The sequence below is a fragment of the Columba livia genome, chromosome 28 (genome assembly GCF_036013475.1).
Source record: "Columba livia isolate bColLiv1 breed racing homer chromosome 28, bColLiv1.pat.W.v2, whole genome shotgun sequence".
Lineage (NCBI taxonomy): Eukaryota > Metazoa > Chordata > Aves > Columbiformes > Columbidae > Columba > Columba livia.
The window spans coordinates 3,258,031-3,284,806 of record NC_088629.1 but is presented as its reverse complement, the minus strand read 5'-3'; the positions used below and the strand labels follow the sequence as shown (position 1 = coordinate 3,284,806).

General features: G+C 48.6%; 1 long non-coding RNA gene across 1 annotated transcript; it reads right to left on the bottom strand.

The window, feature by feature from the left end:
* Nucleotides 1–22,785: 22,785 nt before the first annotated feature.
* LOC135576523 (uncharacterized) lies at nucleotides 22,786–24,657 on the bottom strand. The gene is made up of 3 exons (XR_010468319.1): nucleotides 24,565–24,657; nucleotides 23,435–24,230; nucleotides 22,786–22,903 (listed from the first exon to the last, which is right to left on the bottom strand). It is a non-coding gene; the product is annotated as an uncharacterized LOC135576523 (long non-coding RNA).
* Between the last annotated feature and the right edge of the window lie 2,119 nt (nucleotides 24,658–26,776).

The following is a 26,776-nucleotide window of genomic DNA, read 5'->3' as shown; positions in this document are numbered from 1 at the left end:
CAAACGTGTAGTTTAGAACTGAAAGAGGGAAGAAAACCATCTACGGTCAGTCTGGTTTCATTCGAGGCCATCAGGACAAGTTGAGTTCACATTCACCAGGAGTCACAGCAGGTCCCACCCGTCCCTGCAGACCCCAACAGCGCTCCTGTGCAGGGTCCCGAGGAGCAGTAAGCACAGAACAAGAAACCTCCCTTCCAAAGAAGCCCCCAGCTGGCTCTTGAACCAAGCTGCACAGAGCAGCAGCTGAGAACAACCTCTGCCACAACTGCACCCGGCTCTGCCGTCTGCACAAGGAGACCAGCTCCTAAATGATCCCCAGCCCTACAGACACAGATCTTCCCCAGGGCAGGGATGAGGAAACACCAGAGTGCACGGACACCTGGTCATTCAGTTGAAGCTGCTGGGGAGAAGGACAGAGGACTAGAAAGAGACAAATGAGACGAGAGAGAAGACAGAGGAGCCCAGAGAGAAAGAAACACACAGGGAAAAGGATGGAGAGATGGAGAGACCAAGGCAAAAAGGGACAAGGAGTCGTGATGAGATAGGGAGGAAGAAACAACAGGGCTGAGGAGCAGGACAGAGGGATGGGGAGTGTGGAGGAGGAGAAGCAGGAAGGGGGTAGAGAAAGACAGGGAGGGGGATGTACAGATGGAGAGACAAAAAGAAAGGTAGGGAACAGAACAAAGGGACTGAGAAACAAAGCAAAGATCAGATCAAAATGAAGAGACCGGAAAGGGAAAACATGCAGCAATGAGTTGGAGGAAAAGGAAAAGAGGGCTGAGGAGCAGGAAAGAGGAAGAGAAGACAAGTAAAAGGCAGAGCCAGCTGGACAGGGGAGATATAGCGAAAGGGGATGGGGCCGGGAACAGGCAAAGAAGACAGAAAGACAAACGGGACAGAAAGACATCAAGAAGGAAAAGGGGCAGTAATCTGGACAGAGATGGAGAAAGAAGCAGCAGAGAAAGGGAAGACATGCAGAGAGACAGAGAGGGAGCAGGAGAGAGAAAGAACAATAAGGGTTGGGGCAGGATAGAGGTTGGGAAAAAATCCTGGGGTGGGCAGCAAGATGGAGAGGGAGTAAAAAAGAAGAGGGGCAGGAATAGGCGCAGGGAGCAGGACAGAGGGATACCGTGAGAAATGATGGGGCACGGAGCAGGACAGAGCAACAGACCAGAATGACGACAAAGAAAAACCAGGGATGGTGAGAACACAGAGGGGTGGAGACGGAGAGGGAGATACGAGAAACCCTGCACAGAGATTCAGAAGGGTGGAGGAATAGGTGAGGAAGCAGCAGAGGGACAGAGGGAGAAGAGATGAAGAGGATGAAGGGCACAGTAGGAAAGAGGAGGGAGCAGGGAGGGACTGGGACACAAAACAGGGTGAAATGTCCCCAAGGGCCCAGGACTCACCACACTTCCTGCTCTCTGCACTGCCAGGCAAGCTGTGGAGTTCAGGCACTTCTGTCTGTGAGAAATGCAGTTGTGATTCGTGCTGAGATGTTTGATGTTTACAGATACAACCAAATGAGACTCGGGCTCTGAACCTGCAAAAAAGAAAAGGTGGGTAAGTTCTATGTAAAAAGTTCTGAAACTTGTTTATGAGGTTATATTGACAGAGGGAGCTAACATTTTCAGGGTTAACCAACCACATAATAAGGGCCTACTAAAGAACTAACACTTGAAGCCACATAATGAGTATCTAGTTTAGAGCCACATGTAACCAGTTGTGTTAAGAAAAACCAGAACCTCATCGAATGCCGAGATCAGAAGTTTTACAGCACCAGCTGTAACCTTGAGGAGACAAGACAGCCAAGATTTACAGCAAAAGGGGCGCCAGTCTGGTTTCAGTCAACTTGGCAGCTTGGGAGACCCATAGAGACCATAGAGATACGTAGAGTCCCATAAAGAGCCATAGAGACCACAGAAACAATAGAGTCCCATAGAAACCCACAGAGACCATAGAGACCATAGAGTCCCATAGAGACCACAGAGACCCATAGAGACCATAGAGCCCCATATAGACCCATAGAGACTCCTCCTCAAAGCCACCAAGTGACACTGAGCAGGTGCAACAGGGGAGGGTCAAGGAGGAGACTATGGAAATGGTTCTCTGAAACTCATTTTAATGAGAATTGGGAAAGGTTATGAAAATGTACAGGCATTCCTGGGGTCATTATGAATATGTAACACCTTACTGTATTTAAGCACACCTCTTATTGTTTCAAGGTGTGCGTGTTGGGTGGAGCGAATCCCCTGCGCACCCAGCGCTGTTTTGCTTATGCTCTAATGAACCCGTTTAAGGAATACAATTAAGGAATTGGATTAAATGTTGTATATCCATAGAAAAAGCCTAAGTTATTTATTTCATTGCTTTACAACAAGTGATCGAATCTGCTATAGAAAAGTTCAACCACCTCCTGTATAGCAAAGGATAAAAGAAAGTATGGATTTTTGTTGCATCTAATCCGTAACGCAAGTACCAATTAAAAACACATTAGCAGTGGGTTCCTTAAAATATTCCCTGTGAAGGCAGTTCCTGGCACAATTATATTAGCGTTCTTACTATTTTACAGGAGAAACACAGGGCACGGCTGATTTTGCCCACGTGCAGCGCAATGATCACACGAGTGCGGTGAACCGGGTGAAAGGCCCTAGAGAAGGAAAATCAGGCTCCGTGTGCAGAGCCAAAAGAGAAACCCTTTTCAAACAGTTCAATTTTAAAAAGCTACAAGGGGTATAAAGTAGAAAAAAGAGCAGTGAATGTGTATAATGACACAATTAGATGGTTTTTCAGTTCCATGATGTGCTCTTTTACTAAAACGTGTCTGCTGGAGTGGATATCCTGGACACGAACAGGCGGGTTCCTGGTGTTGTGCCCATGGTGATTCATCCACTGTGGCCGTGGGTGTCAGGCCTTGATACAACAGACACAAAACCTTGGGAGGGAGGTGATCACAGGAAAATGCTTAAAGATAATGAGCTAGCAGACTTGGTTTAATCTTTATTTAAAGATACACATGGCTGCTGTCTTTTTTCCAGTTTAGCTAGGACGGGCTCCAACATCCAATATTAATTCTAATTACAATACATGACAAAAATTAGGGGGGAAAGCTTTATTTTTACAATGGTAAATACAGTCTAAGTCGTAATTAGGGAAACAGATAAAGGGGTGTAACAGATGAGGCACAGACTCTCTTTAAGATGTAGAGAGACACTTAATACAAACATAGGTTTGCATTTGAAACATCAGGTACCTCTGTCCTTAATGTACCGATCCCGTACCAATCCCTCTGTCCCTGATGTACCGATCCCGTATCAATCCCTCTGTCCTTAATGTACCGATCCCATACCAATCCCTCTGTCCCTGATGTACCAATCCCGTATCAATCCCTCTGTCCTTAATGTACCGATCCCATACCAATCCCTCTGTCCCTGATGTACCAATCCCGTATCAGTCCCTCTGTCCCTGATGTACCAATCCCGTATCAGTCCCTCTGTCCCTGATGGTTCATGTCCCACACAGTCCTTGCTCCTTGTGTCATTCCACCAGCACTTGTTCTCACGCTGTGACCTATATTAACATATTTCTGAGCTGTCGGTTTAAGACGGTGTAAAAACTCAGTGGGAGACTCCTCACGATCCTGTTTAATCTCAGAAGGTTTTGGCGTATTTACAGCTTTAGGCACAGCGTGTCTAATCCCGTATAAAATGCACTGTCCATACCAATGCAGCCTGTCCCCCGATATAAGGATATCAGGATCCCACCCTGGACTGACCAAGGGACAATTTTGATCTCATGTTCTCTGTGTATTCTACACCAATAGCTGTTCTTCAACAAACCTTTTACTGGTTTCCATTTCTTTCCCTGATTATCCTTTTTCAAAACAAATGGATCTGAAGGGGATAAAGACAATGCATATGTAACATTATGTATTGTGTAATATGCCTTATGTAATAGGCAATATATGATTTAAAATATATATCTTACTATATATTACATGTAGCGCATTACTATACTACACATCTCAAAGTATACCCACCTAGACCTGTGCAGCATATTAATGTTATTTACAGTGGCCGCCATTAATTACAATATTCAATCAGATTCTCCCTGGTTGACTCCCTGTTGAACAGCAAACGATCCTTTTCCAATGTCAGAAAATACAGCCCGGGGGGGATTTCTCCCGAATCCTCCTGTCGATTGTCCACTGCCTACTTCACTATCACATTAACAGACAATTGGTGAACTGTAAGTACTGGACTATAAAATCACTCAAGACAAAAGTAACAACAACAACAACAAACCACTAAAGACACAAACAATTATACAATTGCTAAGGCACAAACACCAAAATCACTAAAGGTACATTTATCAAATTACTGTTCCCTTGTTTTTCTCTTTCATTTATTGTTTTCTCATTTTTCTCTTTAATTTTTTCTTTCTTTCTCTTTCTAAGTTACCCAGTTTACCAAAATGCGCAGACGCGAATGCGCAGACCCAACGCGCTGGTGTCACCCACGTCTCGCGCAGGCAGCGTGCCAACCCAACCAGACAATGAAAGCGCCTTATCTCATTTATGGGGTTTTACCCGCGTCCCGAGCTGGTCCGAGGATCTGTGGTCCCTTCCGGGAATTCCCCGGTGCCGGCACAAGGTCCCAGAGATCCTGGGGTCCACGGGAGGTCAGGCAGATCATCCCATCCTCATCGCCAGAAAATGATACCGAAAAGTCAGCAAAACAGACTCTTTAACACTGTTTTGAAAGTGTTAAAAAGCAGGCACTTGTATTACAGCGCACTGGGGGATCACTCCTCTAATCGAGCGTGCATTCCGCTTTCCTCTGGTTTTACATATTGTGGAACTCCTCAAACAGCAAAACACGTCAACCAATGTTACAGACATCTCGTGCTCTTTCACCAGCACGTGCAGCAGCAACGAGAAATCTGGACTCTACACTTGCCCTTGCTAAATTTCCTCAGGTTATTCCCTGCCCAACTCTCCAGCCTGTCCAGGTCCCGCTGGACGGCAGCACAGCTCCCAGTGTCACCACTCCTCCCAGCTTGGTGTCACAAAACTAAGGCATCTGAAATGCCAAGGGCTTAGAATGCAATCAAACAGTGTTACTTTATTATTTTGCCCGTAAAGCGGCACGCGATAGCGAGAGAGTAAGAAAACGGGAAAGGAAAATGAAACGGGGAAAGAAGAAGGAAAAGATGGGAACGAGGACTGGTTTACCAGCAGGTGAGTTCCAAAGGCATCCCTCTGGTGTCCAGTCCCGTGGAGTCCTGACGGTCCTCCGTGGTGGCTTGGGATCCTCTGGTGGGGAGATCTCAATGACGTCCAGTCAGGAACCATCTTTATACTTCTTCACCCCCCCTCGCTCCCATTGTTTCAGGCCAATCTCCACCTTTGTTTCTCAATCCGGGCTTAACTGCACAGGCTCGAAAAGTCTTCGCCTCTCTTGCCAGCGCTTGTCTGCGCCTGCGTGGCCTGCATTCAGGGGTATCTCTCTGGTCCATCGGGTGGCCTCAGGACCCTAGGCGAGCTTCTGGGCATGCTCTTTTTTGTTGTCCTTTGTTCAAGGGAGCGGGTGGGGGACAAGGTGTGACTGAGGCTGCAGGTAAGAATCCATCTTCTGGACGGCAGTGATTGTCCCTGGGTCAGAGAGACCCGTCTAACAATCCCTTTTAGGGGGTGGGGGCTGGCTTGGCTGAAGCAGCATGCAAACTCCACACAGCAACCAGTGTTAGCAGTAGCCTTCCAGGCTGGAGACACCTGTGCACCACAATGCTTCTCCTCAGGCCTCTCTCTAAGTCACTGTCAGTCTGTTCTTGGTGGCGATGTTCAGGCAGATTCTGGTTTTGGACCGACTCTTACAGAGCTGGAGCAGATTCTGAGAGTTTGCTGTTCCAGAAAGGTTTGGCTGGTGCAGCAGCTGAGAGGTAACGGCCAGCTAGGATGGGTCCCCAGAGGGATGCTTTGGGACCGGTGGCACGTGCATCTCCCTAACCAGGCAGTAGAATGCGCTTTGGGCCCGGTAGAAGGAAGGTGGCAGAGGCAATGCATTGGAGAGGGGGCAGGCTAAAACTGGGAGTTGGATGAGGCCACCTCCTTTAGCAAGTGAGTCACTGAACAGCTCACAAGCACTGTAATAGCACACCTTGAGAGAAACTTGGTTGTCACTAAAGGGGAAAACGGTAGATTCTATTGCTGAAAACGGACTGTGTGGTTTTGTGAATGTGGCTTCAGCCTATTTCTTCAAAGGAGACTCATACCTACTTAAGAAAACTCATGACGATCATGTTGAAAACAAAGAATCAGCGTGGTGAGGCTGTCGAGTGGCCCTTGGTTTGTCCTGCAAACAACCTCTGAATGCGGATTCTTGCAGGTGTAGCGGAGCAGGCAGCAGCATCTGAGTAAAGCTCTGGGGGACCGGGTCCTGTGTGCTGGGGACAGCTTCCCTCGCCATTCTCTGCTCCCTCCTCCTTCAAGCAGGGGCTGCCCCAGCCGTGCACAGCCAGTCCCAGCCAGGCCCGGAGGTGGGTGTCTCCATGACAACCGCCTGGCTCTGTGACGTCATAACCAGAGGCCATTGTGACGCGGGGGTCCCCGCCCTGACCGTGGGGGTATTTAAGGAGCGAGAGCCCTGGGGTGCTCACTCCCAGGAGAGCAGCTTCTCAGGAGCAGCAGCTTCTCAGGAGGCAGCAGCTTCTCACGAGGCAGCATCTCCCCTGGGTGCCCGTTGCAGCTCTTTGATAGAGGAGACCCAAGATGCCAACTGACAAGGAGGTGTCCTGCTCCTCCTCCTGCCCGCAGATCAGCCACAGCCTGGGCCAGCACACCCTCCAGAGCACCTGGGTCACCCCCTCGGTCCAGGAGCACTTGCAGGACCACCATAAAGGTCCCCAGGAGGGGTCTGGCTGGCCTCGCAGCACCAACAGCGAGGCAGCAGCAGAGGCAGAGTGCCCGGCACCTGCCCCACAGGGCCCCACAGCCGACGACGCGGCTCTGTGGGACACAGCCCAGCGCATCGTCAGTGAGGCCGTGCGCAGGGCTGTGGCTCAGATCATGGCAGCTGGCCAGGAACCAGAGGAACAGCAGGACCTGGCCCAGCACATGGACCTGCAAGATGAGAACAGCAAAGAGGCGTGCCAGGGCGGAGACACCATCCACAGCACCTGGATCAACCCCTCGGTCCAGGAGCACCTCCGGGACGTCCCTGCAGGTCCCCAGGAGGGGTCTGGCTTGCCCAGCTGCACAGACACGGAGGCGGCAGCAGAGGCAGAGCGCCCAGCACCTGCCCAGCACAGCCCCACAGAGGACGATGTGGACCTGTCAGACATTGTGGAGTACATCATCAGTGAGGCCGTGCGCAGGGCTGAGGCTGAGATCCAGGGACCTGGCCAGCAACCGGTAGAACAGCAGGACCTGGCCCAATGCACAGATGTTCCAATGGCAGCACCAGCACCTGCAGGACTTGAAGCCATTGAGGCTCATTTGGCAGGAGAGGATGAGAGACAGGCCAGCACAGCCCCTCTCGTCCCAGCTGCAAAGGAAGAAGAGGAGAACACGGTTTCTCCAATGTCTGCAGAGCATGGGGGAGAGACCAGCGCAGACATTGCCTGCCCAGCGCAGGGCCCGGCTCCACGGCGACGGCCTTCCCGGTTCAGGAGGGCGCTCCGGGCTCTGCGCAGGGCTTTCCGCTGCAGCTGCACTGCGGGACAGCAAGAGGAGTAGAGCTGCGACCGCGGCGTTCACCTGCTCTGAGGACATGGTGCTGCCAGCCTCTGCTCGGCCTTGGATTGTTTTCAAAATCAATAAAGCCAAAAAAAAAAAAAAAAAGACAAGTTTTCCCCCTGTGCTCCTCTGTTCCTGCTCCATCTCGGGACAAAGAAGGCTGCAGGAAATCTCTGTCCTCGGGGTGTCCCGGCCTTGGTTGCCGGAAGCCCTGGGATGGTGCTGCCGCAAGCCGGCAGTCTGGCTGGATCCCCCTCAAGCTCCCTTCCCACCCGCCTGTCTCCAGTTCCAGTCCAGGACTTGGAACATTTGAGATCTATTGCCGACTTGGCCTGGTTGACCTGCACCGTACGGCATCCCCTTCGTCTCACAAGGAACCTCCCCATTGCAGGGGTGTTTCGGAGCACCTACATGAGCTGATACAGGCGAGACCCTCCAAACCCGCATGTGGTCCCTCTCCTCCACCGAGGGACTTCCAAGTCAGGAAGAGCCGGCTGCTCGCTCCCTTGCTGGAAATCTGAGCCATGACCCATCTCTGCACAAGGCTCTGATGCACAAGGCTGCCAGCATCACAAGAGCACGTTCAGGCCTGAGACACCGGGGAGAAGCGCCGCAAACAGTGCTGGTCTTGACCAGAAATCCACCTGCTCAGAGCTTCGTCCCAGATGCGATTTACTCTGCCCTGGGTTTCTGGGGCCCAGAAATGGAGGGAGGCTCAGGTATAAACCCAGTTAGCCAAGAGCCTCAGCAGCTGCTGATCCCTGTGTGGCGCATTGCAAACCAGCCATGGCTGTCTGTGGCTGCTGCATGACCCGGGCTGCAGCCTTCGCAGCATCCTCCTCTTCCCCAGCACCCCCGTCCCAGTGTAGGCTACGAAGCCATTGGACTTGTTGACAGTAGTTTACCAACAGTAATTTGCCAACAGGAGGAGTTCTTGCTAAATTAACAGCAAAAGCCATGCTGAAAAATGCAAGGGAGCAATGAGGGAGGGCTGGAGTCGTGCTCGGGAGCTGTGTCTGTGCGGGAAGGTTTATGTGTCTCGCTGGGTAGTGCCCAGAGAGTTGGTCTGATCGCACCGCAGAGCTCCCGGAGACATCAATCTGTTTGCTTCTTTCCTACACCAAGCTTTAAAGGCTGGTTTTGATAGTCAAATGGGATTCAAACGTAACGTTCCTCCAAGGAGGCCTTGGGTAAGTCATTTCCCAAAATTCCAACTTCTTTTCCCAGGGAGGCTGAATTTCCTCCATAGCAATCAAATGATCAGGTTTTGCACAGGAGAGTTGCTGTGGTTCTAAGCGTCTTTATTTTGTCTATGCTGCCTTAAAGAAGCAGCTGATCTGCCTTTTGCTTTTGGTGATGGAAGTCGGGAATGGCCAGCGCTGTGCTTCATGTCAGGATGGTTTCATTCTCGTCTTATTGAAACTGAACTTTTGCTGGATGCAACTCCAAGAAAATGCCTCAGCCTCTTTCAGGGCCCTGCTTTTTAGTCCGCTCTCAACATCACCGGCAAAGAGCTGCTGCTTCTCTTCTGCACTGGATGTTTGGACATCTCTTTGCTAGAGGAACAAGGTCCCTTCGATCAAGAGACTGAAGCAGAAACATCAGAAATTGACATTCCTCCAAGTTTTCCCCCAGTGCCTCAAGTTCCAAAGCAAAGAGAAGGGCATGGCGGTGGTGCCATTTTCTACCCCAGGGATAAAATTGTGGCAGGAATCATAGTATGGAACATCTTCTACAGGATGCCTATTGCCGGCAAGGTCAGTGCAGGACTGGTGTGCTGAACAGTGAGTCTTGCTTAGATTGGGGATTTTCTTGTGGAAAAATCCATCTGCCCATTTAAAATGATGAAAAAGAAATGGAGATGCTCTGTTTGGTACGATACTTGCAAGAAACTTGTAGGTTGGTTGTGCTTTAGTTGTTAGCAGTGCAGGTCAGAGCGGCTTCACAGTATCACAGTATGTTTGGGATTGGAAGGGACCTCAAAAGCTCATCCAGTCCAATCCCCCTGCTGGAGCAGGAACGCCCAGGTGAGGTTGCACAGGAACATGTCCAGGCGGGTTTTGAATGTCTGCAGAGAAGGAGACTCCACAACCTCCCTGGGCATCCTGTTCCAGTGCTCTGTCACCCTTACTGAGAGAAGGTTTTTCTCAAATTTAAGTGGAACCTCTTGTGTTCCAGCTTGATCCCATTGCCCTTGTCCTATCATTGTTTGCGACCGAGAAGAGCCTGACTCTGTCCTCGTGGCACTCTCCCTTTATATATTTATAAGCGTTCACCCCTCAGTCTCCTTCAAACTAAAGAGCCCCAGCTCCCTCAGCCTTTCTTCATAAGGGAGGTGCTCCACTCCCTTAATCATCTTTGTTGCCCTACGCTGGACCCTCTCCAGCAGTTCCCTGTCCTTCTGGAACTGAGGGGCCCAGAACTGGACACAGTATTCCAGATGGGGTCTCACCAGGGTGGAGTAGAGGGGAAGGAGGACCTCTCTCGATCTACTAACCACCCCCCTTGTAATACACCCCAGGATGCCATTGGCCTTCCTGGCCACAAGGGCCCAGTGCTGGCTCATGGTCATCCTGTTGTCCACCAGGACCCCCAGGTCCCTTTCCCCTACACTGATCTCTAATATGTAATTTCCCAACCTATACTGGAACCTGGGCTTGTTCCTGCCCAGATGCAGGACTCTACACTTGTCCTTGTTAAATTTTATCAGGTTATTCCCCACCCAACTCTCCAGCCTGTCCAGGTCCCGCTGGATGGCGTCACAGCTTCCAGTGTCACCACTCCTCCCAGCTTGGTGTCATCAGCAAACTTGCTGATAGTACACTCTATTCCCTCGTCCAAATCGTTAATGAATATATTGAATAATATTGGCCCCAGTACTGACCCCTGAGGCACTCCACTAGATACTGGCCTCCAACTAGACTCCGCTGCATTGACGACCACTCTCTGGCTTCTCTCCTTAAGCCAGTTTGCAACCCACCTCACTACTCTATTGTCTAGACCACACCTCCTCAATTTAGCTGTGAGGATGCTGTGGGAGACCAAATACTTTCACAATATGCCTGGATACATTTAGTTTTCAAGGACAGCGTCTGCGAGTACGCAGCTGAGGAAAACATGCAGGCCGACTCAGTGTGAGTGATGAAGCATGATTCAACTTTATTGCCCGAAATAGCGCGTATTTATACCAAACACAGTAATTATGCATACTTGTCTCTACCTAATAGGCTTTGCACTAAAAAGGTTACGTTTACTTCCTCCACCTACTTGGGTTTAGTTAACTATGCACATTCCGCATTCCTCTGACCCTTATCTCTTCAAGAACAATCCGCATTCCTCTGACCCTTATCTCTTCAAGAACAGACCCCATTCCTCTGACCCTTATCTCTTCAAGGATATGCAGACCCTGCCTTAGTCAGTACTTTTCCATTTCCCCCTTCCCCACGCCCTAATATTCAAGCTAGCTAAGGCCTAGTTATGTCAACTAAAATGGGCTCTGCTCGTACACTTGCTCGGTGGACTCATGTCCACGCTCCTTGAACCAATCCCTGACAAGGGTCCTCCAGGCACAGCAATGGTTCACATCAAAACACAAGTAAAACTCCAAAAGGAATGGAAGGTCATCAAGATAAGCTGTTGCTACTTCAGAAACAGCTAAAGGATAATCCTAAATACTGTGAGACTACTACTGAATTTAGTAAGACAAGGTGTAGGTAGACCTGAGATGTCTCCGTGTCTTTGCATCAGATGTCACCAGCAAAGTCTTCCAGGCCTTTGTGCTTTCAGCCAGGACTCTGGAGGACAACAACTGTGGTGGATGGGGATCAGTCCAGGGGTTTCATGAGCAAACTGCAGCCTTACCAGCCCTTGGGACCAGAGGGTTTGCATCCAAGAGTGCTGGGAGAGTGTTTTTCCCCAGTTGATGCTGGTCTGGTATGAACCCAGAAAGAAATGCACTCAGACTCTGAGGTATTGTTTAAAATGCTGTTCATTAGGTCTGGCTCTACAAGAGGGCTATCACAGAGGCAATCTGTGTCCCTCTGGATGGTGGAAACCCACGTGGTGTAGCACTGAACAAGCTTCTGAACATCCACTGCCAGGAGGTGCCCCATGTCTTGTCAAAGCACTGTGACATTTTTGGATGATATGAGGTGAGGTGGGGCAGCTTGCTGAGCTGTGGTGTTTCAGCTGAAGGATACAGGGTCTGCTGGAGAGAGTCTCAGGGAGGGTAGGACAGAGGGATCCCCCTGTGTGAAGGATCAGCTCAGATATATGGAGCTGCTCAATGACATGGGCAACAGGTTGATTTATCTTGTGTGAGTGAGGATGACAGAGAAGTTGGTGAGGATGACACTGTTTCGGCAGTGAGCACTTTGAAGATGTGATAGCAGAATTCCCCCATGGATACCGATGCAGAGTGTCTCCTGAGGAGGTGTGGACAGACAGGAAAAGCAGATTCAACTCCAGCAGGTCCCCACCACAGATGGGCTGTGTCCATCCGTGCCAGCCCCTCTCCTCAGACCAGAACAAGAGTCCTGCTCCAGCAACAGAGCAGCCTGACCCAAAGGAGTGTCTGCAGAAAGAGGTTTCTCTTCCTCCTGGACTCCTCCCTGCAGGCACAGAAATGCTCCCTTGCTCTTCTCCAGGGACATCCCTTTCCCCAGGTGAGGGTGTCCAGCCTGGCCTGGCCGGCTGGTCCCGGTTCCCTCCCTGTGCTCCCCACAGGGCCCTGAGCTGGCGATGCTGCTCTGCAGAGCGAGGGGCTGTGGTGCCCTGGGGCCATGGGCTGACTCTGCTCTGGCCACGCTGGTTGGGCTGGGAAACAGAGCCAGCTGGATGAGGATCACTGCTGCTGAGCCCTTGCCATCTTTCCAGCTGGCTCAGGAGCCCAGGACAAGGCTGGGCAGGACCATGGGGTGTCTCTCATGGCACCAAGGGCAGGGGAGGGCTGAACCAAGATGGTGTCCTGAAACATCCTCCAGTCTGACATCTTTTGGCATCCTGGCTCCTCACAGCCTGTCCTGGCATTGAAGGGCCCTTGTTACCCTGTGCCCTCCTCAGGTTCACCTCTTCCTCTGGGACACCTTGCATGATCACTCCTTTTACCAGGACTGTTTTGTTTAACCCAGCAGGCAGCTGAACATCACACACAGCCCTTCTCTTACTCCCTCCAGCCCAGTGGGATGGGAGAGGCAATCAGGCAAGAAAGAAACATCTTGGGTTAAAATGAAGACAGTTTAATGAGACAGAAAGGCAAAACAATAACAATAGCAACAATAGCAATAGCTACAATAGCTACAATAGCTACAACAGCTACAATAGCTACAACAGCTACAACAAATATAATATAATAATGATAATAAATAAAATAATTATAGTAATAGTAATTATAATAATAACGATGGCAGTAGTAATAGTAGTAATTGCAAAAATGGTAATAATAATAACAGGAGATATAAACCAAGTCACGCACAATGCAATTGCTCACAACCCATCGAGCGACACCCAGCCAGATCCCAAACAGCGGTCCCCCAGATAACTTTTCTCTAGTTTACACACCAAGCATGACATCATACGGTGTGGAACATCCCTTTGGCCACTTGGGCCAGCTGTCCTGCCTGTGCCCCTCCCAGCTTCTTGTGCATCTCCAGCCTCCTTGCTGAAAAGTCCTTGGTTTGGGATAAACATGGCTTAGCAACAACCAAAACATCCCTGTGCTAGCAACATTCTTCTCAGATTAAATCCAACACACTGCACTCTACCAGCTACTAGGAAGAAAATTAACTCTCTCCCAGCTGAAACCAGGACAGTGCCCCCCCTTATTCTGTACCATCTGTGTTGTGCCCGGGTCCCACACTCTCCAATACATTCCAGTTAATCAACAGCACTTTCCTATCTCTGGATATACACACAGATCTCATTCCTCAGTCTATAGGCCACGCCTCTGAAATGTCCAATGAGTTCATGTGGTCCATGGCTTTGGGCTCCAGGGGTCATAAGAGTCTTTCAGGACAGGAGAGATGGTCTTTGCTGTTGGACTGTTGTGTCCTGTGTCCAGAGCTCGTAGCTGGTGTATCTGTCACAGCCAGGGACAGGGTGTGAGTCTGGGTGGGCAGCGAGTGGCACCTCAGGGAGATCCTCTGACAGTGCCTGGCAGCTCCACTCCTCTCCAGGATGCATCTGCCACTGCTGGTGGGACAGCGCCAGGCAGATCAGGCACAGACGTGGCCCTGTCTTTTGGGATGTGTGCGACCAAGAAGGGAGCTCTTCATCCAGGCCTTGGTACCTCACAAATCCCCCTGGGACCCTGAGCTAAACCCCAACCCCAACCACTTCCACTGACACCACTCCCTAAACCCTAACCCTAACACTTATCCATCCCTAACCCTAATCCTAATCCCTGCACTTAAAATTTACCCTAGACCTAGCATTCACCTAAAACCAACCATAACATTAACCCAACCACCACCCTACCCGTACCTCTTGCCCAAAATCTAACCTAAACCTATATCCCCCCTAACCCTAACACAAACCCTAACCCTAACCTTACCCTAACTCTTACCTGAAATATCACCCTAATGTGACCTAACCCTAAACCATAACCCTAGCCTAACCCTAAAACTAACCCTAACCCATCATACTAACACTAGGCCTAAACCAAAAACTAAACAAAACCAAGCCCTAACCCTAAATCCTAACCTGCAACTCTTACAACTGACTCTAACCCTAAAATATCCCTAATTCAAACCTTAACCCACTAACATAGCGCTAATGCTATCCCAACCCCTAACCCCTAAACCTAACCCCTTACATTAATCCTAACGACTTACACTAACACTACCCCCTAACCACTAACCAGAACTGCAACCCTTAATGCCAACCCCAACCTCCATCTCCAATAGAAATCGAAAACCTAACTCTGACCATTCCACTAACACTACTGCCTAATGCTAACCCTAACGCTAACCCCATCCCTAACTCTAACCTAAACCTAAAGCTAAAATGTAATCCTAACTCTAACCCAAAACATAAAACTAACCCCTAACGCTAACTTCAACCCTACATTCTAACCCTCCTCTAAACCTAATCTAACTCTAATACTTACCCATAATCCTAACCATAATCCTACCCTTTACACCTAGTATTAAAACCTAACACTGACTGCTTACACTAACAATATTCACTAACTCCTAAGCCTAATCCTAACAGTAAGCCTAACCCTAACCTGAAAATTAACCCCTAACCCTATCTCAAATGCCTAACCCCAAGCACTAACCATAGGCCCTTACCCCGAAACCTAACCTTTAATCCTGACCCTGACTCTAACTCTATTCCCTAACCCTAATCTAAACCTAACCCTAAACCTTATCCAACACTAACCCTTATCTAAATGATAACCCTAGTGCTAACGCTAACTCTAAATGCAATCCTAACTCTTAAACCTAACTTAACCCTTAAACTAAGCCCTAACTTGTACCCTAACACTAACCTCAGCTGTAATTCCTAACCCTAACTCCAATTCTAACCCTAAACATCTAACGCTAACTCTACCCCTAACCAAAACCGTAACACCAGACCCTAACCCTAACCCTTCCCCCAACTGGTAATGCCAACTCTAACCCTAACCATCATCTAACCCTAGCTGAAACCCTAATCCTAAATCATAACTGCTAACCCTAACCCTAACTCATAACTGCTAACCCTAACCCCATCCTTAACTATAATACTCATTCCCTAATCACTAACCCTTCCCCTAACCCATAAAACTAACCCCTAACCATAACCACATATATGAACATTCATTGCTAAACCTCAACCCTGATCCTAACCTCTAAACCATAACTCTAACCCTAACCTAATCTCTACCCCCATCCCCAAACCCTAACCCTATTCACAACCTAATCCTAACTGTAAGCCTACCCCCTAACACCTATCTCTAAAAAAAAACTAACCATAATGCTTAACCCATACCCTCACTCTAATCCTAAATCAAAGCCTGAGTCTAAGCCTAAACTCAAACTAAACTAAAATCATAAACCTAAATCTAAATCTAAACTTAACCCTAACCCAATCACTGTCCCTAACCCATACACCTAACCTCTAAACCTAACCACTTCAACTGACCCTAACACTACACCCTAACCCCCAAACCTAACACTATTCCAACCCTTACCCTAACCTTAATCCTAACCCCTACCACTAATTCTAACCATAAATCTAAAACTGAGCCCTAACCCTGACTCTAACTCTAACAGTAACCCTAAACTCTAACCCCAATACTAAACTCTAACCCTAAGCTAACACTAACTCTATCACTAACCTAACCTTAATGGTAAGCCGTAACTAACCTAACCTAACCTAACGCTAACACAGACCCAACACTAACCCTAACTCTAACCTGAAATCTCCACCTAACCCCTAAATTCACCTCTAACCCAAACCTTAAACCTAAACATAACCCTAATCTAATCCTAGCCCCATTCATATCCCTAACCCATGAACCCAGCCACCAACCGTAAGCACTTAGACTAAAATTAACACTAACCCAACCCCAATATCTAACCCTAACCATTAACTCAACCTCTAAGCCTAACCCTAAAGCCTAACCTAAACCTAGCCCTAATCTAATGCTAAATCCTAACCCATCATTCTAAGACTATCTATAACCCTAAGCCCCTATCCCAAAAATAACACTAACACTACCTCTAACCCTAACCCAGTGTCCTAAACCTAACCCTTCAATATAAATCTAAAACTCCCTAAGCCGTAACCCTAACACTTATCCATCCCTTACCCTAACCATAATCCTAACCCCTAAACCTAAAACTTACCCTACACCTAGCATTCACCTAAGCAGAACATTCACCCAAACACCACCCTAACCCTACCTCTTGCACAAAATCTAACCTAAACCAAACCCCCCCCTCAACCCGAAAACTAACCCTAGTATAACCCAAAACCTAAACCTAACCCTAAACCTAAGCCTATCCCTACCCCAACCTTAACCACTTACTCTAAAACTAACCCTAACTCTACCCTTACCCTAACTCGAACCACTGAAATCTTACCCTAATGCGACCTCTAACCCTAACCCATAACCATAGCCTAACCCTAAAACTAACCCTAACCCATCATACTAACACCAGCCTTAAACCAAACACTACACTAAACCAAGCCCTAACCCTAAATCCTAACCTGCAACTCTTACAACTGACTCTAACCCTAAACTAACCCTAATTCAAACCCTAACCCATTATCCTAACCCTAAAGCTATCCCGACCCCTAACCCCTAAACCTAACTCCTTACACTAATCCTAATGACTTACACTAACACTACCCCCTAACCACTAACCAGAACTGCAACCCGTAATGCCAAAACCAACCTCCATCTCCAATAGAAATCTAAAACCTAACTCTGACCATTCCACTATCACTACTGCCTAACGCTAACCCTAACCCTAATGCTAACCCCATCCCTAACTCTAACCTAAATCTAAAGCTAAAACATAATCCTAACTCTAACCGAAAACATAAAACTAACCCCTAATGCTAACTCCAACGCTACATTCTAACCCTCTTCTAAACCTAATCTAACTCTAATACTTACCCATAAGCCTAACTCTAACCCTAGTCCTACCCTTCAACCCTAATATTAAAACCTAACCCTAACTGCTTACACTAACACTATTCCCTAACTCTGAAACCTAATCCTTACCTCTAACACTAACTATATCCGAACACTAATCTAATCCTAACTAGTAACCTCATCCAAACCCCTAACCATAAGTCTAACTGGAAACACCATCCCCTAACTCTAATCTAACCCCAGCCCTAAATCTAATCTGAAACTTAACCCTAATTCAAACCCTAAATCCTAAAACTAACCCCTAACCTTAACCACTTCCACTGACACAACTCCCTGGCCCCTAAACCTAACCTGAACTGTAAATCTAAAACAAACTACTAACCCTAACTCTAACCAAACCCAAAATGTAAATCCAAACCCTAAACCTAAATCTAACCCTAGTACCTAAACCTACTCCTAACCACTTCCACTACTCCGTACCCCCAACCCGTAACACTAACGCAACATTTACCAAAAGCCTAATCCTTATCCTAAACCCTAAACCTGAAGCTAATCTGCACCTCAAACCCCTGTCCCAAAACCTAACTCTACCCCCAATCCCAAACCCTAACTGCAACCCTAACCCATCATTCTAACCTTAACCCTATCCCCACCCCTAACCTTACCCCCTTACAGTAACCCTAATCACTTAGAATAACGCTACTCCCTAACCCCTAACCCTAAATAAACCCCTACCACCAACCCTAACACTAACCTAAAACTAATCTAACTGTAACCCCAAGCCCTTACCCCAATTCTAACCCTAACCCTAACTCCTAACCCTAACTGTAAATCTAAAACTAACCACTAACCCTAACTCTAACCTGAACACTAACCAAACCCAAATGCAAATCCAAACCCTAAACCTAAATCTAACCCTAGTACCTAAACCTACTCCCAACCACTTTCACTACTCCGTATCCCCAACCCGTAACACTAACCCCACACTATTCCCTAACCCCTAACCTTAATCCTTACCTCTAACACTAACCCTAATACTAACCTTTACCACTAACCACATCCCTACCCATAAACCCTAAACCTAATCCTAAACAAACCCTAATAATAATCCTAACACTACCTCTAACACCTATCCCTAAATATAAACCTCTAATGTTAGTCCAATCACTGTAATCCTAAAGCAAAGGCTAAATCTAAGACCAACCTCTAACCCTAACTCTAAAACTAACTCAATGCCCTAACCCTGATTCTAACCCTAAATCCTTAATCTAACCCTACCCCTAAATCTAATCCCAAAAGTTAACTCTACCCCTAAGAAAACTCCGGAACCCCTAATGCTAACCCTAATCCAACCATTACCCTAAACCAAATCCTAAAACTTAAGCCTAAATGTAAACCTAAGTACTAATCCTAAATCTAATCCTAAAATTTAAGACAAAGCCCTAACTCTAACCCTAAGACTAACATCACATAAATAGAAATCCAAACCCTAACCTAACAATACCCCCAACCCAAAATCTAACGCTAACATCAAACGCTAACTCTAACCTTTCTCCCTAACTGGTAACGCTACCCAATCACTGACTCTAATCTAACCCTAAAAGGAACTATAACCCTAAACCTAAGTCCTAACCACTTATCCTAGCCATAATCTTATCCTTCAATCTAACCCTAATTTTTCTCCCTAATACGTAAGCCTAACACCAACCCCCTAAAGCTGACTCTAAAGCTCAGCCCTAAACCTTAACCATTACCTTAGCCAGTAACCATCATTCTAAACCTCACCCTTACTTGAGCAATAACCCCTAAAACCTGAAACTAACCCTACCTAACCCTAACCAGTTCCACTAACCGTAACATTGCTCCCTAACACAAACCCAACACTTATGATAACTATAATGCTGACCCATAACACTAACTATAACCTTAATGGTAAGCCTAAACCCTAATACTAACTCTAACCCTAACTTGAAACCTAGTCCTAACACTAAACCTAAACCCTAACCTTAACCTAACCATAACCCTATCACTAACCTAACTATAACCATAACCCTTAAAACAGCCTAACCCAACACTAAGCCTAACATGAAATCTAACCCTAACCTGACCTCTAAACAGAATCCTAACCCTAACTCTAACCCTAAGTCTAGCCTCACCCCTAAACCTAATCTCCTATGCTAATCTTAACCATTTACAATAACATTACTCCCTAACCATGAACCCGAACCCCTAACTCCAACAGAATTCTAAAACCTAACCCTAACCACCTTTTCTAACACTACTGCCTAACCCCTAAACTTTAAACTAATCTAACCCTTACCCTAATCTTAATTATAATTCCTACCCCTAACTCTAAGCCCAACCCCTAACTCTTATCCCAAACCCCAACCCTTACAACCTAAGCTACTCCTAACTATGTCCACTAATGCTACTCCCTCAACCCTAAGCCTAACCCTAAATTCTACCCAATTATCTTCAGCCTAATGGAACGCTAATGCAAACCCCTAACTCTAACCCTAACCCTGACTCTAAACATAACCCTAACCCTAGCCCTACCTCCTAAAACTAACCCCTAACCCTAACCACTTCCACTGACGCTACTCTTGAACTCTAACACTAATCAAATCCTACCCCTAATACTTGAACACCTAAGCCAAACCCCAATGCAAACACATACCCGAACCTCAAACCCTACCTCCCAGATTAATCCCTAGCTCCTAACTCTAGCACTAACCATAACTCCTCACCCTAAAGCCTAACTCTAACACATACCCCTAACCCTAAACCTCATCTAACTCAAACACAGGAATTCTAATCCTAACTCTGACCACTTGCCCTAAGTTTAACCCTATTTCTAACCCTAAATGTAACCCTTCCCCCTAACCCTAGATCAAACCCCTAACCCCAGAATCTAACCCAACTCCCTAATTCCTAAGCCTAACCCTAACTGTAACTCCTAACACTTACCTTTACCCTAAATCTAACCCTAGACCTTAATCCTACCACGTAACCCTAACCTAAACCTCATATAACCTAAACACAAACTCCTAACCCTAACCCTTAACGCTATACTCTAACCTCTTGCCCAAAATTTAATCCCAACTCTAAGACTAACTCTAACCCAAAACCTGACCCATAACCCTCACTCAAAACCCTAACCCCAAACACTAACCATGCTCCATAAGCCTATCCCAAACTCTAACCCTAACTCTAGCCCCTAACCCAAAACCTTATCTAACACTAACCCTCAACCTTATCTAAAACCTAACCCTTATCTAAATGCTAAACCTAAACCTAATCCTAACCCTAACTCTCAATCTAACACTAACTTGACCCTTAAATTAAGCCCTAATTTTTACCCTAACTCTAACCTTTAGTGTAAATCCTGACCCTAAGACTAAACCTGAAACCTAATGCTAACTCTAGCCCTTACCAAAGCCCTAACACCAAACCCTAACAATAACCCTAATCTAACCCTAAGCCTAACTATAACCATAACCCTAAGTCCTAACTGCTTACTATAACCCTATCCTTAACTCTACTTCTAACTCTAACCACAAAAGCAAACCCCTAACACTTATTCTAAACCTAACTCCTGAAACTTAACCCCAACCCTAGCTTGCAAGCCTAATTCTAAACCTCATACTTACTTTAACAATAACCCCTACACCTTAACACTAACCCATATTCTATCCCTACAACTAAAATTAATTCTTTTCCCTAACGCTAAGTCTAACCCTACCTCTAATTAGAACTCAAAAACTAACCACTAACCCTAATCGCAAACCCTAATCCTAACTATAACCCTAACGCCTAAACCTGCCTGTAATCTAAACCTAACCTGAAACCTTACCTAATGCTAACTCTAACTCTACACCCAAACCCCTAACCCGTATCTAAGCCTCACCACACACCTTATCTCAACCTAACACTAATCCTAATCCCTAACTGGTAACTCTAATCCTGACCCTGTGCTTTACCCAAAGCCCTATCCCTACATCTGTCAAAACACTAGCCCCCTCTGGCGCTAATACAAACCTAATCCTAACCTGTAGCACTAATTCTCAACCTAACATATCCTCTAACCCTAGCCCCTAACCCTAACACTGAAACCTAACCCTAAACACTAATCCTAACTCTAAACCTAACTAATACACACTAGCCAAGAAACAATCACCAACAAATGATAACCCTAAGCAAAACTCTGATCTTGGTCCTAACCACTAACCTCAGCTCTACCTCAAATTTCAACCCTTACTCTAACCATCGCTCTAACACTAACTCTTAACCCTAACCACTATTCCAAGCACTACCAGACCCCTAATCCTAAACCCAACCGAAAATGTAACCATTTCCCTTATCCACAAATCCTATCACTAACTACAATGCTAATTCCTCATCCCTAACCCTACCCTAATCCTAACCACTAACACTAACTCTAAACCTAAACCATAAACCTACCTCTAACCAAAACCCAACCTTAACTCTGTCCCTACCCCTATCCCTAACTACTTACCATAATACTCTTCACTAACCCCTAACACTCATCTAACCCTAACTCTAACCCTAGCACCTAACAGCAAACTCTAATCCTAATCCTAACCCATAAACCCAACTTTAACCCTATCACTAACTCAAACCCTAAACACTAAACCTAAACCCAAGCCTTCATTCTAACCCTTACCCACAATCTGTAACCCTAATGCTAAACCTAATTCTAACCCTGAGCAGCACTATTCTGTCTCCTCCATCTCCTCCTTTTCTTCCTCTTGAGGGGGCAGACGGGCTCTGTGTCCAGACAGGTCCTGGGGCCTGACACTTGCACCATGGGCCTGATCTTTCAGTGCTGACAGCTGGTGGCCTCCCTGCCACCGCTGGGACCCTTGCCTGCCACCTCCTTCCTCGCAGGGGACACTGAGCCCTCCTGTGAGATTCTTCTTCCCTGGGGGCTGGAGACTTGATCCTTGTCCTTCACAGCCAGAGCACAGGGGCTGCTGTCTGCTCCACGGTGCTGCTTACACTGACACTTTCTGGAGGAACCAGGGGTGACCTGGCTGGGCTCCTGCTCGCTGCTGCAGGGAGGAAGGTGGTGCGAAGGGTGGGCAGTGGAACAGCTGGTCACGGGGAGGCTGGGAGCCAAAGGGCTGAGCTGAGGATGAAGCTGAAGGTCAGCTTTTCATGATTTGGCCAACGGAGAGCAGATGAGGACAGCCTGCAGAACAGGAAAAGAGGCGGACATGATCTGAAGGCCAGGTCAGGAGCAGGAGCCCCAATCTTCCTCCACACTCCACAGCGCACAAGCACAGCACCCAACTGCTACCATCTTAGCCAATCCAAGAGAACAGGAGAGGTGGCTGCTGAAATCACTGCCCCGGGCCACCTGCCATGTCAGACAGTTGCCTCGTGGACTACTGGCCTTGCTGCCGTGCAGGAGCCTGGGAGCGACTGGCGCCACTTACCTCGACTTGCCAACAGGCCAAGGAGTTGGGGTGGGTGGTGTCCATGGGGTAGGTGTGGTTGGCAAATTGTGAATGAGGTGGTGTGCAATGGTCACTTCTGCTCGCCTTCCACAGGATGCTGCGCTGCAGTTATTGACATGGAAAAAACCAACAAACTTGGTGATCTAAAGAAAAGATTAGAAACGAAAAAAGGAAGGAAGGACATATAAACAACAGAAACGCCAGCGTACTGTCCTGAGCCCTGGTTGCACAGCGGCGCCCAGAGGGCCGGTCACAGCCCATGCCTGGGGAGGAGGAGACTCTGCAGCCTCCAGCTGGGGAGTCACCTGCTCCCATCGCTCCAGGGGACAAGACACTCAGAGAAGATTGGTGAGGCCACCCCGCTCCAGGGACTGGCACAGCCGCCCCTCTGTTCTGAGCAAGAAGACAGGAGGCATCTCTCCAGCCTTAATCAGAGAAGGGAACAACAGCGGGGACCTGGCCCTGTACCCCAAACCAGAGCAACTGCTGCAGCCCTGGGGCTGAGGGGCTCTCCCCGTCTGCCTCCAGCTTAGCAAGACACGCAGCATTCCGTCTACACTCTCCCCAACACAATCTCCAGCTCAGAAGACACAAGGCACCTATTGAAGACTCCAGGCAGAAGCTCAGACTCACTTTTTGGCAGAAAGCACCAGCTTCATGGCTGGTGGTGGTGACATGGTGATGTTCAGCTCCAGAGCAGCACTGGCCAACAGGGACGATTTCAATGTTGCCAGTTTGGAGTCTTTGGGTGCAGCCATCTTGGTGCTGGAGCCAGTAGGGAGGTCCATGCCACGGCCTGATTCCTGAGAGGTGCAGAAGCTGCTGGTTCCACCCTGGGCCTTCTGGGACGCTTTGGGCAGATCCCCGCTGTGCCGTGCACTGGGCTGGCAGCATCGCTGCTGCAGGAGTCCTTCTCCAGGGTCTCAGCATTCTCCCCACTGCCCCTGGGCTCCTGGCTGGGGATGGGCTCCAGCAGCAGCTTGGGTGAGGTGGGTGGCTGCTTGCTCTCCCAGGAGCTCTGCCAGGACAGCTCTGCTTTGGCCCCACTTGTGTTGCTGGTGTTGCAGGAGCTCTGAACTGTTCTGGGCACAGGAGACAGCTGCAGGAGGGCGAGCAGCTTTTTGGGCCTCCAGGCTGAATCACTGTGCCAAGGACACAGGGTGATACTGCAATCCCATCCCCTCCAAGCTCACACAGCAACTCTTAACTGAGCAGGATCCTTCCTGCAAGCCATCCTCCCTCACACCTGTCCATTGGGTGCAGTGCCTGCCTCCCTGCCAAGCTGCAGCCCACCTGCCCTCGCAGAGCAGGCAGAGGGGCAGCAGCTCCCTGCAGCTCTGGCCCAGAACAGCCTTCAGGACTCACCTGGCCTGTCACTGGTGAACACACGGGTCTGTTGGTCTCAGCTTTTTTCACCTGATCAGAGACGCTGACCCCAAGAGATAAAACAGAGCATGAGCACAGGGCCACAGACTGCACCAAACCCCTGAGCCTGCCCCCAGCCAGGCACTGGCCAGCATGCCATGAGGGACGGCTGGACTGTCCCCAATTCCACGGAGCCTCAATGGAGGAGTCGTGGCTCATGCTCAGGCAACAGGCTCTGCTCTGCCAGACAGAGGCAGCACAACAACAGAAGCTGCTTCCCTCTTGCCTGCACCCTGCCTGACACTGGCAGTTAAGCAGCCTGGAGAGCAGTAACGGTGCAGCTGCAGGAACATCCCCTGTGAGAGCAGAGCTCCCCCACCCACACTCTGCCCCACTACCTGATCTCCAGCACCAGGCCCAGGAAAGGGTCAGAGGTCTCCCAGATGCTCTTGCACACTGAGAACTTCACTGCAAAAGCAAGAGCAGTAAGCACACCCTGGCACAACACCTGCACCCAACACCACCCCAGCACAGCACAGGCAGCTGCCGTGTTCCCCCTCTCCAGCTTTGGGCTCTGGGATGTCGGCACCAGGATTCACAGCGTACAATTCCACTGTGTGCTGGGACAGCAAGTGCTGGTACATAACTGCCAACATGGGTTCTTCAGCTGGTGGCAAAGAGCTGGGGGCCCCCAGCCAACAGCCTTTTCCATCACTACAACACACGCCACAACCCACAGGAACCACAAGACTGACCAGCTGCACCTCTGGGTAAGTTACACACACTCAGCAGTTTTCCCAAAAGATTTTTACTGCAAGGGTCTCAGGGAAACCGCTGCCCTGAGAGTCACAGGCCCAGGACCTGGCAGCCAGCGCTCACCATGGACCACAGGGATCTGCCAAGGACTTGGTGAACCAGCATGGTGGCCTGGGTCTGGTGATCCAACCTGGAGACAGCAGCACCAGAGCTCACACTGCCCCTCCGCAATGGCCACCCCTGTCACCCACCGCTGTGTCCTCAGGATCCAAACCCATCCCAGCGGCAGCTCCTCTCTCCCTTCCCGTCAGGAGCAGCTTGCCAACATTTATCCAGCACTTGCAGTGGCCACTAACCAGGCCTGGAGCTGTCGGGAGAAAGGACTCCCTGGAGCTCACCCAGCTCTAAACTCAGCCCCAACCTGCCGCTGGCTCGGCAGCCGGCACTGCGAGCAGCGCAGAGATGGAGCAGTTGGCAAAGAGCTTTGCGAGGCAGAGCCCTCTGGGGCACAGCACTGAGGCGGACCCACTTCCCCTCTGCATGACCCAGAGTCAGCCAAGAAAGTAGCAAGCTAAATTTCACAGGAACAGAAAATGAACATGGAAACGCTCATTTGTTCCAAGGACGTACCTGTGGGATCGCCCCGGGGCTCACGGACAGACTCAAGTCAAGAAGTCAAGTAGCCGCTGCCTACAGGGACGGCTGGAATCAAGGAGAAAGGAAAAGCGTTTCCATATCACGTTGTGATCTACCTTGTCCCCAGTGACCTGCAGTGCCTGGACGGGAGTCAGGCAACAACACGGGACCCAGACGCATGCTGAAATTGCCAAAGCTGCAGAGGGGCTGCAGAGCCCTTGGCTGGGACCTGGCAGCTTCCAAACTACTGTGACCAGGCCACATGCAACACCCCTCAAGGACCAGATGGACAAACATGGGGCCTCTCAGGGCCTTCTGACCAGGACACCTCTCACACACACAAAAGAAAACCCACACTAAGGTGGGAGCATGAAGCACCAGGGCAAAAAATGATCAGCCATGTTTCTTCTAGCAAAGAGCCTGCTGGCTACTGCAAGGCGCAACTATTGCAGGAAAATGTTAACAAATAATAAACCAAATATTAGCAAATGCAAAAGGCCAGTGACCAATGAAGACTGAACACTTACCCTGGGATTGCCCCCAGGCTCAGGAACAGGATTACACCAAGAGGCTTGATCACCATGGACTGCAGGAACCAAACAGGGAGTCAAACACAGGTGAGGAGCTTCCATGGCATGTTGTGATCTCCTTCTTCCTCAGTCACCTGCAGTGATGGGAGGGGGTGAGGTAATGACACAGGACACATACAAAGGTGTACGTTCCCACTGCTAGAAATGGAACATGGGTGACCTTTTTGCTGAGACCTAGCAGGTTTGCAGGCAAATGAATACTCTTTACTTGTCTGTGTAACACCACCAAGGCACAAAAAGCTTTTGAAAAGCCTCTGAGATGATCCTGGGTACAATCACACGTGAATAACCTATTAAAACGTGAGTGTTTATTCCCACAAGCAGACAGACAGTGCCAACGTACCTCTGGGACAGCCCAAGGCTCATAACCAGGATCCAGCTGAGAAGCTCGATCAACTCTGCCAATGCCATGGCCTGGAGTCAAGCACAGAGCAGAGAGGTTTCCAGGCTCACAGAGTAATACTCCTGCATTTTGGGTGAAAGAGGACATAAAGAAGAGAGAAAAACAAAACAAAACACAGCACAACATATTTAGGACAACAATGCCCATATATTGCAGAGAAATAGCCGTATTTGGGGAAAAAACTGGCAAAATGACAAAATATTCCAAATATTTGGGGGCTAAATT